The sequence below is a fragment of the Coptis chinensis genome, chromosome 9, assembly GCF_015680905.1.
Source record: "Coptis chinensis isolate HL-2020 chromosome 9, ASM1568090v1, whole genome shotgun sequence".
Classification (NCBI taxonomy): domain Eukaryota; kingdom Viridiplantae; phylum Streptophyta; class Magnoliopsida; order Ranunculales; family Ranunculaceae; genus Coptis; species Coptis chinensis.
Genome location: NC_141464.1, coordinates 76,157,501 through 76,170,584, shown reverse-complemented (window position 1 = coordinate 76,170,584; position 13,084 = coordinate 76,157,501). Strand labels below are relative to the sequence as shown.

The following is a 13,084-nucleotide window of genomic DNA, read 5'->3' as shown; positions in this document are numbered from 1 at the left end:
TTTCTCTATTTTGCAAAATATTAAACTTGTTTCTTATATTCCAGATAAAAAATATTAGCAATAAAAAGGCCTTCACCGACAAGGAAATAAATGAAGTTCGAATGGATTTTGTTATGTTCATCCAAGAATGTATTATGAACTATCCTCAAGATGAAAATGGACCATAAGGCTGAAGACATATATGTGGGTGATCGAATTTGACGAGATTAGGTTATTTTTTCATTTGGATTTGGATGAGGCTGATTATATTTATATGAATTAGATTGGAAATGTGTTATTTATTTCATTACGTTTTACGATTAAGTACAAATATATATTGGTTATCCAATGGGATTGGAATGTTTCAATGAAATTAGCAATATATATGTGTTATTTGAAATTTAATGGATTATATTTAGATATGTAGTTTATTCAGGTGTGTAGTTTATTGCAGGTCCCCAATTTTGGGGGTTTTTATATATATTCACGTTTTTATTTTTATTTTTAATGATACTTTTTATGACCGTTAAAAAGGATGAATGTATAACCGTTTATTTAAAACCGTCACAAATGATATGATTTGTTGTGACGGTTTTTGAGTAGTTGTTACCGTTTTATGGTAGAGAGGCTAGTCTGGAACAAATATTTGTGACGCTTTTCACCGTTCTCTCTATATAACCCTCTTAATTTAGAACTACACAATACAAGTGCTAGCTTATTTAGAACTTATTTACAAGTGCTACACACTACACTTATTTAGAACCCTCTTCTTTGATCTCATATCAAGTGCTGGCTTAATTTCTAAAACAACGATGCAAAGCCAAGTGCAAGAGAAGTTTTCAGAGTATTATGAGAGATGGATTAGTTTACAAGAAGCTAATATTTATCAACTTCTCTCTGTATCAAGAGATTCCGAAAATGAACAAGAACACAAGTCATTAGTCTCTAAAGTTCTAAATCTTCATAAAGAATACTACACAATGAAATGGGCTGGTGCTCATAATGATGTTCTTGGTTTCTTTTCTCCAACGTGGTTAACTCCATTAGAAAATGCGCATATCTGGATAACTGGTTGAAACCATCTATAGTTTATAAACTTATTAACTCATTAAGACGAGCTCAATTAATTCCAGGTTCAAGTTTGGCAAATCTAAGTGAAGAACAGTTGAAGAAGATTGAAAAGTTGAAGTTGAAAACAAGGTTAGAAGAAGAAAAGTTGGATAGAGAAGTGGAAAGGCAACAAGTTTCAGTAGCTGATAGAAAAATAGTGGAGTTGGCTAGGCTCAGTGGTCATGTTAGAGAGCACTTAGAAAGGTCTGTGGAAGCAAATCGGTTGGTTGATATTGCTGTGAACACACTGTTAGCTGGTTTAGAAAAGTTATGAAGACTGCAGATTGTGTTAGATTGAAGACTATGAAAGAAGTGCTTGAAGTACTTACTCCTTTGCAATGCGTGGATTTCATGGCTGCTTCGTTGATGATTCAAATTCAGCTAAGAAATTGGGGTAAGAAAAGAGATTGCCGCAAGATCTAGCTAGTTGCTGCATGTAGACATATTAGCATATAGATGGTACGGGTTTCGTATGTAATTATGTATACGAGCTGAGCTGAGCCGCTTATCAGTCCTACATAGAAGCCGTCAGAAATCTTGTCTGGTTCCAATATATATGTAGTAAGTTTATTTGTGGACCTAAAGATGTTAGATTCTACTTTAAATCAAGCAATTAAATTTCAGTTTCGATCATTTTTTCGGTGACCACAAAAAAAAACGAAAATATAGAAATTTTCACGAAAAGTAAGAGAAAAATTACGAATACATTAGGAAAAATTATAAATATGGGTAGCAATTATATTTTTAAATTTAAATGTCCATATACCAAAAATGACCAAAATAAGTAACTCTCTTTATTTCAAAATTAATAATCCTCTCATATATATCTCACTAATCAAAATAGAGGGAAAAGAGAAAGTCTATTTAGGTGAAATTAGATGAGTCTTGAGAAAAATTAGATCATTAATGATTAGTAATTTAGTCAATAAAAATACAAAATAGACAAAACTAGTCTCTATTTTAAATCTATATCTTAATATTAAAGCTCTCCCACCTCACCAAGATATTTTTCAACTCTATTAAAATTCCACTAAATCTCTTTATTAAAACATAAATTTATCTCATATTTGAAAACGGAAATCTTTTTTTACAATGGGAATTCCTCTCCTATTATAACGGAAATTATTCTTCTATTAAAATAAATTCTAAAGACTTTTAATTAAAGCGAGAATCTTTCTCCTATTAAAACATAATGTCTCTTCTAATTGAAAAAATAGATTTTTAAAATTTCATTAAAAATAATTTGTTATAAAATTAAAATGGATTAACCATTAAAACGGTAGTCTCAATTTTCTTAAAACAATCTACATGTTTTCAAAAGAGTCATATACACAGGCCTACAAACTAGTATTTATTGTATTTTACTATTATTTTGAGATTTTTGAAATTTTCGAAAAAAGCGTAAATTAGTTAATAAAATGGACGAAAATCATCGATAAAATATCAAAATTTTCGTGAAAAGTGACGTCATCACTTCAAAAACTTGCAAATAGAAAGTGTAAAGTTTGAAATGTTTCTATGCCCACGGAAAACGAAAAATTTCACAAAAATTTTCAAAATTTTGTTCCTTGCTTTGAAGTTTAAGTAATAAGACTTCATTCGCATGTGTATATGTGCAACCCTTTAGAGGCCCGAGTCCTGAGGCCTCCAATATCCACCAGAATGGCAAACACACCTCATGCATGCGCTAAACCAAGATCAGAATATACATATTGTAACCATCTTGCCGCACATGATATACCAGACCCTCCAAATTCGAATAAATATCACTGATAAGTCATTAAAATATCTCAATGCATAATATATCGATAACTTGACAAAATTCAGAAACAAAAACAACAAAAATGTCACTGAACTGGTAGAAAATATATAGATATTCATATACATCAAAAACATCTGTAGCCAAAGGAGCACAGGGTAGATGCAGCCTATTCAATTCGCTTCAAAATACCCTTCCTCAACTCTCAATGAATTAATGATCTTACAACTTTACAAATTACAAGTACGCCCAAATGTGTACAAAAGTAATAAGGAAAAATGCCCAGACATATCATGCAAACATATAAATCCAACTCCCAAGCCCCATCTTTCTTGCATCCTTCTATGTTCTTAGGGGTATTACCAATAGGAATATGTAAAATCACTTTTAAGTTGAAAATCACTCATTCCTCTCCAATTACTATCACTAGTAGTAACTGGGATCCGAAGTTCAAATGCATAGGAGTTTGAAAATTTTATAAGATTGCATTTGATTCGTGGATGTATGTACACACGATATGACTATATGCGCCAATCAATGCCTAAAAGCCTCTCAAGTTTCAATCTGGCTCCTCGTATGTAGATGTGTAAATTCATTCCAATGCAGGTGATGCTCTATATTTCCATTTAAAACAATTTTATATGACGCAAGTAGTTTTATTTTTCCTTTTTAATAAGTTACATAATTTTACAAATATCAAGTCTTTTTCATTGATAAATTCAACCACTTCGAGCAGACACACAAGTCTAATTCCTACACTAGTCCCTCACACAGTAAATAGACACATATTGAAGTACTACAACAGAATCACACTAAGCTGTCAACCCAAAATAGGATCATAATACAAAACCTCAAGTTCCAGGGTCCAGATAATCCCTGACACCACTAATAAATCCAACACCCAAGCCCCATCTTTCAACAACACACCTACAACAAAGCCAATGAACTTCAGTCGCTTTTATCATGTTTGGCTTCAACACCTTCAGCTTCTTCTTGAACAACTAGCTGCATCGCCAAAACCCATTACTAATGAAGATCAACACTATACCATTCAACTCATTAGCAGAGTCATGAGTCACTATGATGATTACTACAGAGTCAAAACACATGCAGCTAAAAACGACGTCTTCTCCATGTTCAGTGCTTCTTGGCTAACTTCCTTGAACAATCACTTAACTGGATTGCTGGGTGGAGACCCACTACGATTTTCCACCTAGTATATACTGAGTCAAGTGCATGTTTTGAAGCTAGACTTTTGGATCTTCTTCAAGGAAATAGAACTGGAGGATCTTGGTGATTTATCACCAGCTCAACTCGCTCGAGTTAGTGAGTTACAATGTGAGACCGTAAGGAAAGAAAATGAGATTACTACTGAGTTAGGTTCGTGGCAAGAGAGTGCATGTGATATCGTGTCATTGTTACTTGATCAAGAACCTGAGGTCGAACGGTTGGTGAAGGTTTTAGAGAAAGCTGATGATCTGCGACTGAAAACTATAAAGAGTGTTGTTGAAGTTTTGACTCCACAACAAGCCGTTGAGTTTTTAATTGCTGCTGCTGAATTGCAATTTGGTGTTCGTGGATGGGGTCTGGCCATAGATCAACGGCGTGGAAACACCTGATGATGATAGTTTGACGGTTCTGAGAAAATGTAGCTTCTTTTTTAAGTATCATGAATAAGTGGTGTTTTTTCTTGTGTCTGTTGATCTGATGGTAGCGGAAGTGAGAGCAAGTTACTATCAAAGGCTGTGGTGCTTTTCGTTTCATGGTTATGGTTGTGTCAGAAGTGAGAACTTCGCATGAACATGCAAGGGTAACACTTGTAAGTCGGGGGTTGAATAAGGTGACACGTATCATCTGTGTAATACCAGTGGCATTAGTGAAGGACGAGTTTATTCTAGTCCTGTTTTCATTAGTTTGAAAATGCCTCGCAGTCTGTAATTTTCTTCCAGACAGAATCACATCAAGAATCTATTCAATTAGAATACTAATGGCATCCATGTTGAAAACTTTTGACTACAACTAATCAATAATAGGATGGATGAAGACGATTAGACGAAGTATCACTTGTCAAAATTGGGTTTCCACTGTTCCCGATTCCATTATACCGATTATACCTACTTGCATTGTCACACCTCGACACACGGGCAAATTAGAAATAAACTTCCAAAAAGTGTCGGTGTCCGAGTACTGACATCTGCGACACACCAACTATGAGATAAAACTTTAACGAATCTCTCCACAGAGAGCAACAAGGAATTACACCTTCCATAACCTAGAAAATACTGTAAAATGAACATAGAAAGAAGAGAAGAATTTGGTGTCAGTTCGTTCAGGACTATTCCAAACAATAGCTGGAGATATAGCCTAAAGTTACAGCCTTACACTCAATTAAGATGCATTGGAGTGTTAAAGCAGCATGGGAGCAGCTCAAGACTAAAGCAGCCTGGGATCTACATCCCCATTCCCTAGTACATCGAGTGTATGACACTATACCTAAACTATGAAACAACTAACTCTACTCAAAGGAGTTAAAAATAAGTAGGAATGGCAGGGCACCCTTCTTCAAGAGGACCGAGCGACAATATAATACCTACTACAGATTTGTTCACTAAAGTAGTATGATAAAAGGAGTGGATCTATAACTCCTTATCAACTACCTGTAACATCTTTCTTATTCTAAGGGACGATATATAGCTTCAGACATTGTTTCGTTGATTCTTATTAACACTGTCTTTTTCAAGCTAAATAACAAGCCTAATTGTTTGTATACCCATATGATTGAAATATGTGAGCATCTTCAATAGCTTTTGATACTTAGGATGCATGTTAAAATGCTTTGGAAAATCACAGTAATCTTCTAAAACCTTCTCCAAATATTTGCGGTTTCCTCCAAGGACGCCAACCTGCATATAGAAGATGTGATTCTATGTTCTAGAGCTACAAACTCTATAAGATGATTCTACGTTCTACAGGTACCAACTCAATAAGACTTAAAAGGAGATACCTTCCGCATCCAGAATGTTCTATACCTTCCGCATCCAGAATGAATAATAGAATCTCAAAATGCACTAGACAAATTTGCTTCATTTTCAAACATTTTTGAATCTTAAATCACAAACCTCGATAAAATTATAAGAAATTCAGCAAAAGATTCATACATATATTGATATTTCTATATATTCATGGCATAATTAGCTTATAAAGAACACATATTTCATCATCAGAAGTACATAAATTTACATTACCAGGGTGGATTGGAACCTTCCTTCAAAGCAGGTGACTTAGAACTGAAGCAACTATCTCTTCCAAATCTTGTCAAGCTCCTACCCGCTTTTGAGTCCCTACCATTGGGCTTGCACCACGGTAGGCAGCACGAAGAGTTTCATCAATTGTGCTTGAAGACTTAGCCATGCTTCTAACAAACTTCGGCGAAGGGGAGAAAGAGTTCTGGACACTTGGACTAGCACTATCTCCACGAGTGGTGAAGGCAATGGAGGTTTCTGAAACATCTTAGACCTCTCCCTCGTTTTACTGGAAGCAAATTTCCCTAGACAAGGAGTGAGCCTTGACATCTCTAGGAGACGGATATGCAATCTTGAATTGAGGCCCTCTACTACCTCCAATACCAACGGTGTATCCTCTGTTCCAGTCTCAAAGGTGTCCCTTCAATCTCTCCCATGTAATAAGCGGTGACTCATCAACACCAAAGGTGCGAGGAGGCGTCTTTACATAGTTATACCCATTATCCGCCTTCTTCCCGGACTCAACATAAAAAATGATTCGAGTTTTCCTCATATCTTCCAAATCATACTTCCTAGTTTTCTCCGCTTCTCTTTCAAGATCTGGCCGAAAACACCGGAGTTCCTCCCGCCACAAGGGAGTATACATCACTGCAATAGTATCCTCTTCCTTCGGTCTAGAATCCACCCGACTTTCCATGAAACCTAGTATTCGTCCTCCTCAAATCTCCTTAGTCAAACCCTTAATCCTCTCCGCCTTCTTCTTCCGTCCAACGCCACTTCACCATTATCCACGGATTATACATTAACAAATTCTTCGCCGTATATTTCCACCCTCCAATGTACTCAACGGCTGATCCAAGTCCCGTACCCATCCGTAACCGTTCTTTCTTAATATCTTCCAACAATTTCACTTCCACTTTCTCCCCTTCTATTAAAACCCATACCTCTCTCTCTCTTCTTCCTATTAACCTTTTCTAATATCTTACTAAAACTATCATTATCTTCACTAGTATACCTTCTACAAAACTCATCTAGACTATACGACCCAACAATGGAATCAACATGCCCATCACCATCACCACCACCACCAACAACAACATTATTTCCCTCAACAACTTGCGGGGTTTTATCGAAATCGAAAGGAGTAGTCAACAAATTAACATAATTAGGTGGGTTTTGGCGCCTTGGAATGGGCTTCAACATTGATTGCGTAAAGTTTTGCCACCACGACGCCTCAAGAATCTTTAATTGGGCATCTTTAATTATCATTGGGTCACCAGTTTTAACAAAATAACTAGCCAATCTAAACGGTCAAAACTAGCTTGGGTAAGTCGGGGAAGAAATCACGTTCTATTATGTAGCCCATTGCGTCTCCGTATGTTTCTTCGTCTAGGACATGGGCTTGTCTTTTTTTTGAGATGGGTAAAAAAATTGAAGATGATGATGATGATGATGATGATGATGGGGTGTTTAGAGATGGGGAGGGGGACAGGTGGCGGGGTGAGTTACCTGGAGAGAGAAGCATGGTTGTTTGGTTTTTCGGAATAGGGTTAGGGTTGGAGATGGAAATAAGGATTGGGAAATAATAAGAGACGAGAAGTGGGAAGTTTGGATGAAGAAGGTTCTGGTTTACTTTCGTTCGTTTTTGTCTGCGACACGTTTGGGTTAGACCAGAACCGACTTGAATTGAATCTGGATCTCAAAAGATTTTTATGATTACCAACGGGGCTGTTTATCCTCAAATTTGGAGGACCAATCCCATAAACAGCCTCCAACGTAGCTCTTAAATGGGCCCAAATTTATAATCCAGAATAACTAACTTCATTTCCATCATTCCATGTTACCTAAGTTTATTTTGGAGAATTTTGACTTAATCTCCCAAAGTTTGGTAGTGTTATGACTAAACCCCCCATTTTTAAAATAGTTTGAGTTTGCCTCCCGCTCCGTCAATTTTGTGTGTAACAGACGTTGGTATTTTAGCTATTGACCATTTTACTCTTATGAAATAGACGTTGCATTGCCCCCCACATTAACACGTTAAACCCAGCTTTGTGAAAACCCTCCAAAGGTTGCCATTATTTAATCCTTGCACTCTCTCTCTCGTATTTTACATATTGGCCATATTTTATTCCTTTCGTATAAATCTCATCTCCTCCTCGACCCTTTAGTCTGAAATCAACACAAATCTCCTCTCATTTTTATGGGCGGTGACACTTGCGAGGTTAGCAACACAAATCAACCATTTCAGGTTCTATTCTCACACTTAATCTTCTTCCTGACCTTCTTCTTTTTTTTCTTCGTTGACTGTTTACTTAAACATTGGGGGGTTTATGCAAATAGCATATTGACATTTGAAATTGAAGAAGAAGACATCATGAATATGGTAACACCTCCTGACTTCTACTGTGATTATCAACAAGAAAATCGTCTTGGTTCATGCATACTCACTCTTGTTGAGCATACCATCTGTGTTGTACAACCTCTTCATCAACCGAAGCCCAGTCTTCTTCTTCTCCCAAAAAGATGGATAATTAAAGTGAAAAGAAACAAGGCCCAATGTATTTCGTTCCTCGAGCCACTTTCTGGATGCCCAATTAAAGTTCTACCCAACTCCTTTCCAAAGATGCTCAACACACTGGACTTCAAAATTTATGTTATAGGTAAAGAATATCATCTTGAGAAAGCAGAATCTGAACGTGATGAGGGTCGAAAAGCAAAACAGTTCATGGATCATTTTGATGCTAGGAAGCATGTTTTTTCTCGAGTAGCAACCAGTAGTGAGTTTGTAGTCATGGCAATACATTATAGCGGGAAATTGGTATTGTTCCGATCAGGTGATAATAATTGGAGTGTTATCGAATATCAAGAAGATAAGTTTTTTCTTGAGATCGTTGTGTTGGATTTCTTTGAGGGGATTACTGTTTCCTGTCACATTAGGAAGAGATCCCAGTAAGGAAGTTCAGTTTAATTTGTAGTCTGAGAGTGTTGTTAAGTTAGGAGATAATAGGTGAAATTCTTTGAATCTTTGAGGGGGAGCAATGAAGTTGGGTGATTTGGGCTATAGGGAATCTGTTTATTTCCACTGGTTCTACTCAGACTGGATGCGGATAGTTTATTTGGATATCCAAGGAAGTGAAAGAACTGAGAAAATCGAGAGACTTGTCCAGTGCAAAGAGTCTCACACCCAAACTTCTAGTTCTACCCTATAAGCAAATTGTTTTCACTAGTAGAAAAAAGGCTTTTTGTGATGTTTTAAAATGGTATTTGTGGTATTACGTTCGAAAACGTCACAAAAGGCGAAAAAGGGTTTTTGTGGACTGTTTTAAAAGTTTTTAGTGACGTGGCGTTTTGAACGGTCACAAATGGTTTTTTTTTCTAAAGAAGGTGTATATGTGTGGAGAACTATTTGTGACTATTTCACTAAAATAGTTACGTGATTATCCAACTTGTAAGTGACCGTTTGACCATTATATGACCTAAGTAGTTTTGGTCCATGCAACTCCACTAAAACAAAAACACGACGACACCCACGTTCACTCAACTCCCCGCTTAGCTCAAACTCTTCAAATTCTCGAGTATACGGACAATAAAAAAAAAACACTTTTCATGAGCTTTCTTCAATTCAAACTCTCATAGGTATAGAACCAATAAAACAGAAAACACGTACTTCGCGACTCTATCTTCACTCTCTCAACCTAAATCAACCTCACGACTCTCTCTTCACTCATTATCGATCTAAAATTTATTACCTCTCCAAAATTCAGTGCGGTAATTGAAGACGGACAAGGTTAGTTCTTTATCTCTCTTCGATTTTGAACTTGTTGCAGTAAAAAGTTTTGGGTTTTGAGTTCTATACCAATATTTTTTTTGGAACAGGGGAATTTCAATTGATTGTGATTAGGATTTCTACGTGTATCAAACAACAATACCCAGGTATGGTTTTTCATTTGATTTGATTTTTTTTTTACAATTTGTGTTTTATTCCTGATTTGAGGTGGTCGTTAGTGTTTTTTTCTGTTTATGAAAAGAAGGTTTACTTTAGGGGCTATCTGAGGGTTTCACAAATGGTTATCTAACATGATTTTTTGTTTTTCATTTTAAACTAGACTATCTTTTCAGTTAACTCTATTTTCGTGTATTTGCTTTCGTTTGTCGATAAGGACTTATCGTATTTTGTTTTGGTAGTCCGAGATGGACAAGTCATGGATGTCGAGATATATTTTCTACTGAATATGTAGAAGGCGTTAAACAGTTTCTTACATTTGCTTTTGATAATGCAAAACGTAAGAATTGTATACCCTATCCATGCATTGAATGTGGGAATATGTACAAAATTTGATATAATGGAGGTGGGACATCATCCGAGAATGAAAAGATTGAACAGGGCGTATTGCACATGGGTGTGGCATGGGGAAGATGCTCCAAAGGAGTCAGCATCGAGTAGGAGTCGAGGAAGGCTTTGATGAGGGTGGACTAGATGAGGCCGCAAACATCGCGAAAAATGTTTAAGGCCACTTTCGGAGACTTTCATGGGGAACCCTAAAAAATTTTGTGAACCCCGATTGAAGAAGCCGATTTACCTTTGTGCGACGGGTGTAAAAATACACCAAGTTATCATCTCTGGTTAAGCTTTTCAATGTGAAGGCAATGAGTGGGTGGTCCGGTAAAAGCTTCTCTATGGTGTTGGCTCTGTTTTAAGGATATGCTCCCATTGCAATGAGTCTGCCTTTGACCATGAGAGAGGCGAAGGAAACTTTGTCTGTTTTTGGAATAAAACATGAGAAGATTCACGCATGTCCCAATGATTGTATTATCTATAGAGGTTTAATAAACAAGGATAGAACTACTTGTCCTACATGTGGAGCGTCAAGGTATAAGGTGAAAAAGAATAATCCTGACCAAAATTATAGTGTTCCAGCAAAAGTACTATGGTATTTCCCAATAATCCCTAGACTTAAAAAAATGTTTCAATCTGTTGAAACGGCGAAGAATTTGGTATGGCTTGCAAATGAAAGAGAGGTAGTTGATGGTCAAATGAGTCACCCAGCTGATTCCCAAGCATGGAGACACGTCGATCAATCTTGGCTAGAGTTTGCAGCTGATTCGAGAAGTCTTCGGTTTGCACTTTCAACCGATGGCTTCAATCCACCTGATTCTCTTTAGCGGTAGGCATAATTGTTGGCCTGTTATATTGGCGACTTACAACCTACCACCATGGCTGTGCATGAAGAGAAAGTTCTTAATGTTAACATTGTTGATATCAGGTCCGCACCAACCTGGTAACAACATTGATGTTTATCTTGCACCTTTGATTGAAGATCTTCGCAGTTGCTATGGCAGCCGGTGTTGAGGCATATGATGCCTATAAGCAAGAATCCTTTATACTTAGGGCAGTGCTATTATGGACAATCAATGATTTTCCCGCCTTTGGAAACTTAGCTGGTTGTACTGTCAAGGGGTATCTTGCTTGTCCAAGATCGCGAAAATACGATTCTATTAGATTGAAATCGGGCAAGAAGAAGAATGTATACCAAGCGCACATGAGATGGCTTCCAGAAAACCATCGGTACCGGAAGGAGAAAAGACCATTTAATGGTAAGCAAGAGATGCGATCAAGTCCAGAATCATTGAACGGGGTGCAAATCTTCTCAAAAGTTGAGCATTTCAAAAACTCATGGGAAAGCCACGAGAAAAGTGCTAGAAAGTCAAAAAAATCAAAGAAGGAGAAGGCGCGAATTAGGTCCAAAGATTCAAAGAAAAGAAAAAGGGGAAAGGAGCAAATAAGTTCTAAGGATACAGAAACACCAAAATGGAGGAAAAATGACGGTGTACACAAAAATCATGAGGAAGGTCGCTGGAAAAAGAGATCTATATTTTTTGAGTTGCCTTACTGGAGACATTTGCTTTTGAGACATAACTTGGATGTCATGCATATTGAGAAAAATGTGTGTGATAACATCATTGGGACTTTGCTTAACATTCCATTGAAAACAAAGGATTCACTTCAAAGCCGACTTGACCTTGTAGAGATACACTTAAGGGAAGAACTAGCACCAGAGAAGAGAGGGACAAGATTCTACCTACCGCCAACATGTTATACATTATCTAGAGAAGAGAAAGAGGAAGTTTGTAACACACTGTTTGAACTGAAGGTCCCAGATGGATATTGTTCTAATTTCAAATCTTGTGTTTCAATGAAAGATTTGAAATTATATGGTCTTAAATCTCATGATTGCCACCGACTAATGCAACAACTTCTTCCTATGGCGATACGATCGGTGTTGCCAAAGCATGTGAGGTATACCATTATTCGGTTATGCTTCTTCTTTAATGCTCTTTGCACAAAAATAGTGGATGTATCGAAATTGGATAATATTCAGAAAGATTTGGTGGAAACTTTGTGTTTGTTAGAAAAGTTTTTCCCACCATCATTTTTCGACATCATGGTGCATTTGACAATTCATCTTGTAAGGGAGGTCGAGCTATGTGGTCTAGTTTTTTTCCGATGGATGTATCCTTTTGAGAGGTAAGTGAATGATTTTTTTAATTTATTTATTAAATGTCTCACAATGCACATATCAAAGGTTTAAAGCTTTAAAAAACTTTCTAGGTACATGATGGTGTTAAAGGGATATGTTAGGAATCGAAACCGTCCAGAAGGATGTATGGCGGAGAATTATATTGCAGAAGAAGCTGTTGAGTTTTGTGCTGAATTCTTGAGTGAAGTAGATGCAATTGGAGTTCCTTCCACAAGAAACATGACAGACAATGATTTGGAAGATGGAGATACAATTTGCAGTAGAAGACCGATTGGGGGTTCGCATGTTGTTGAAGTTGATGAGAAGTCCTGGCAACAAGCACATCTTTATGTGTTGGAAAACATGAAAGAAGTTCAGCCTTATATCAAGTAAGTAGATAAACGCACAATAGTTCAATTTAACTAGATATTTATCTCCAACGTTTCCATAAGGGAGCTGGTAGTTAATACTTGTAT

At 36.8% G+C, this 13,084-nt stretch overlaps 1 long non-coding RNA gene and 2 pseudogenes across 1 annotated transcript in view; 2 read left to right on the top strand and 1 right to left on the bottom strand.

Moving 5' to 3' along the window:
* Window positions 1-2,751: 2,751 nt before the first annotated feature.
* LOC147478142 (protein DOG1-like 4) lies at window positions 2,752-5,820 on the top strand (annotated as a pseudogene).
* Window positions 5,821-5,944: 124 nt separating this feature from the next.
* Window positions 5,945-7,359, bottom strand: LOC147478141 (uncharacterized; annotated as a pseudogene).
* A 1,899-nt stretch (window positions 7,360-9,258) lies between these two features.
* The window catches only part of LOC147478140 (uncharacterized), a 15,678-nt gene continuing 11,852 nt past the window's right edge, over window positions 9,259-13,084 (top strand). Inside the window, exon 1 of the long non-coding RNA XR_015208134.1 lies at window positions 9,259-9,306. This is a non-coding gene — a long non-coding RNA (uncharacterized LOC147478140). The remainder of the gene's footprint in view (window positions 9,307-13,084) is intronic.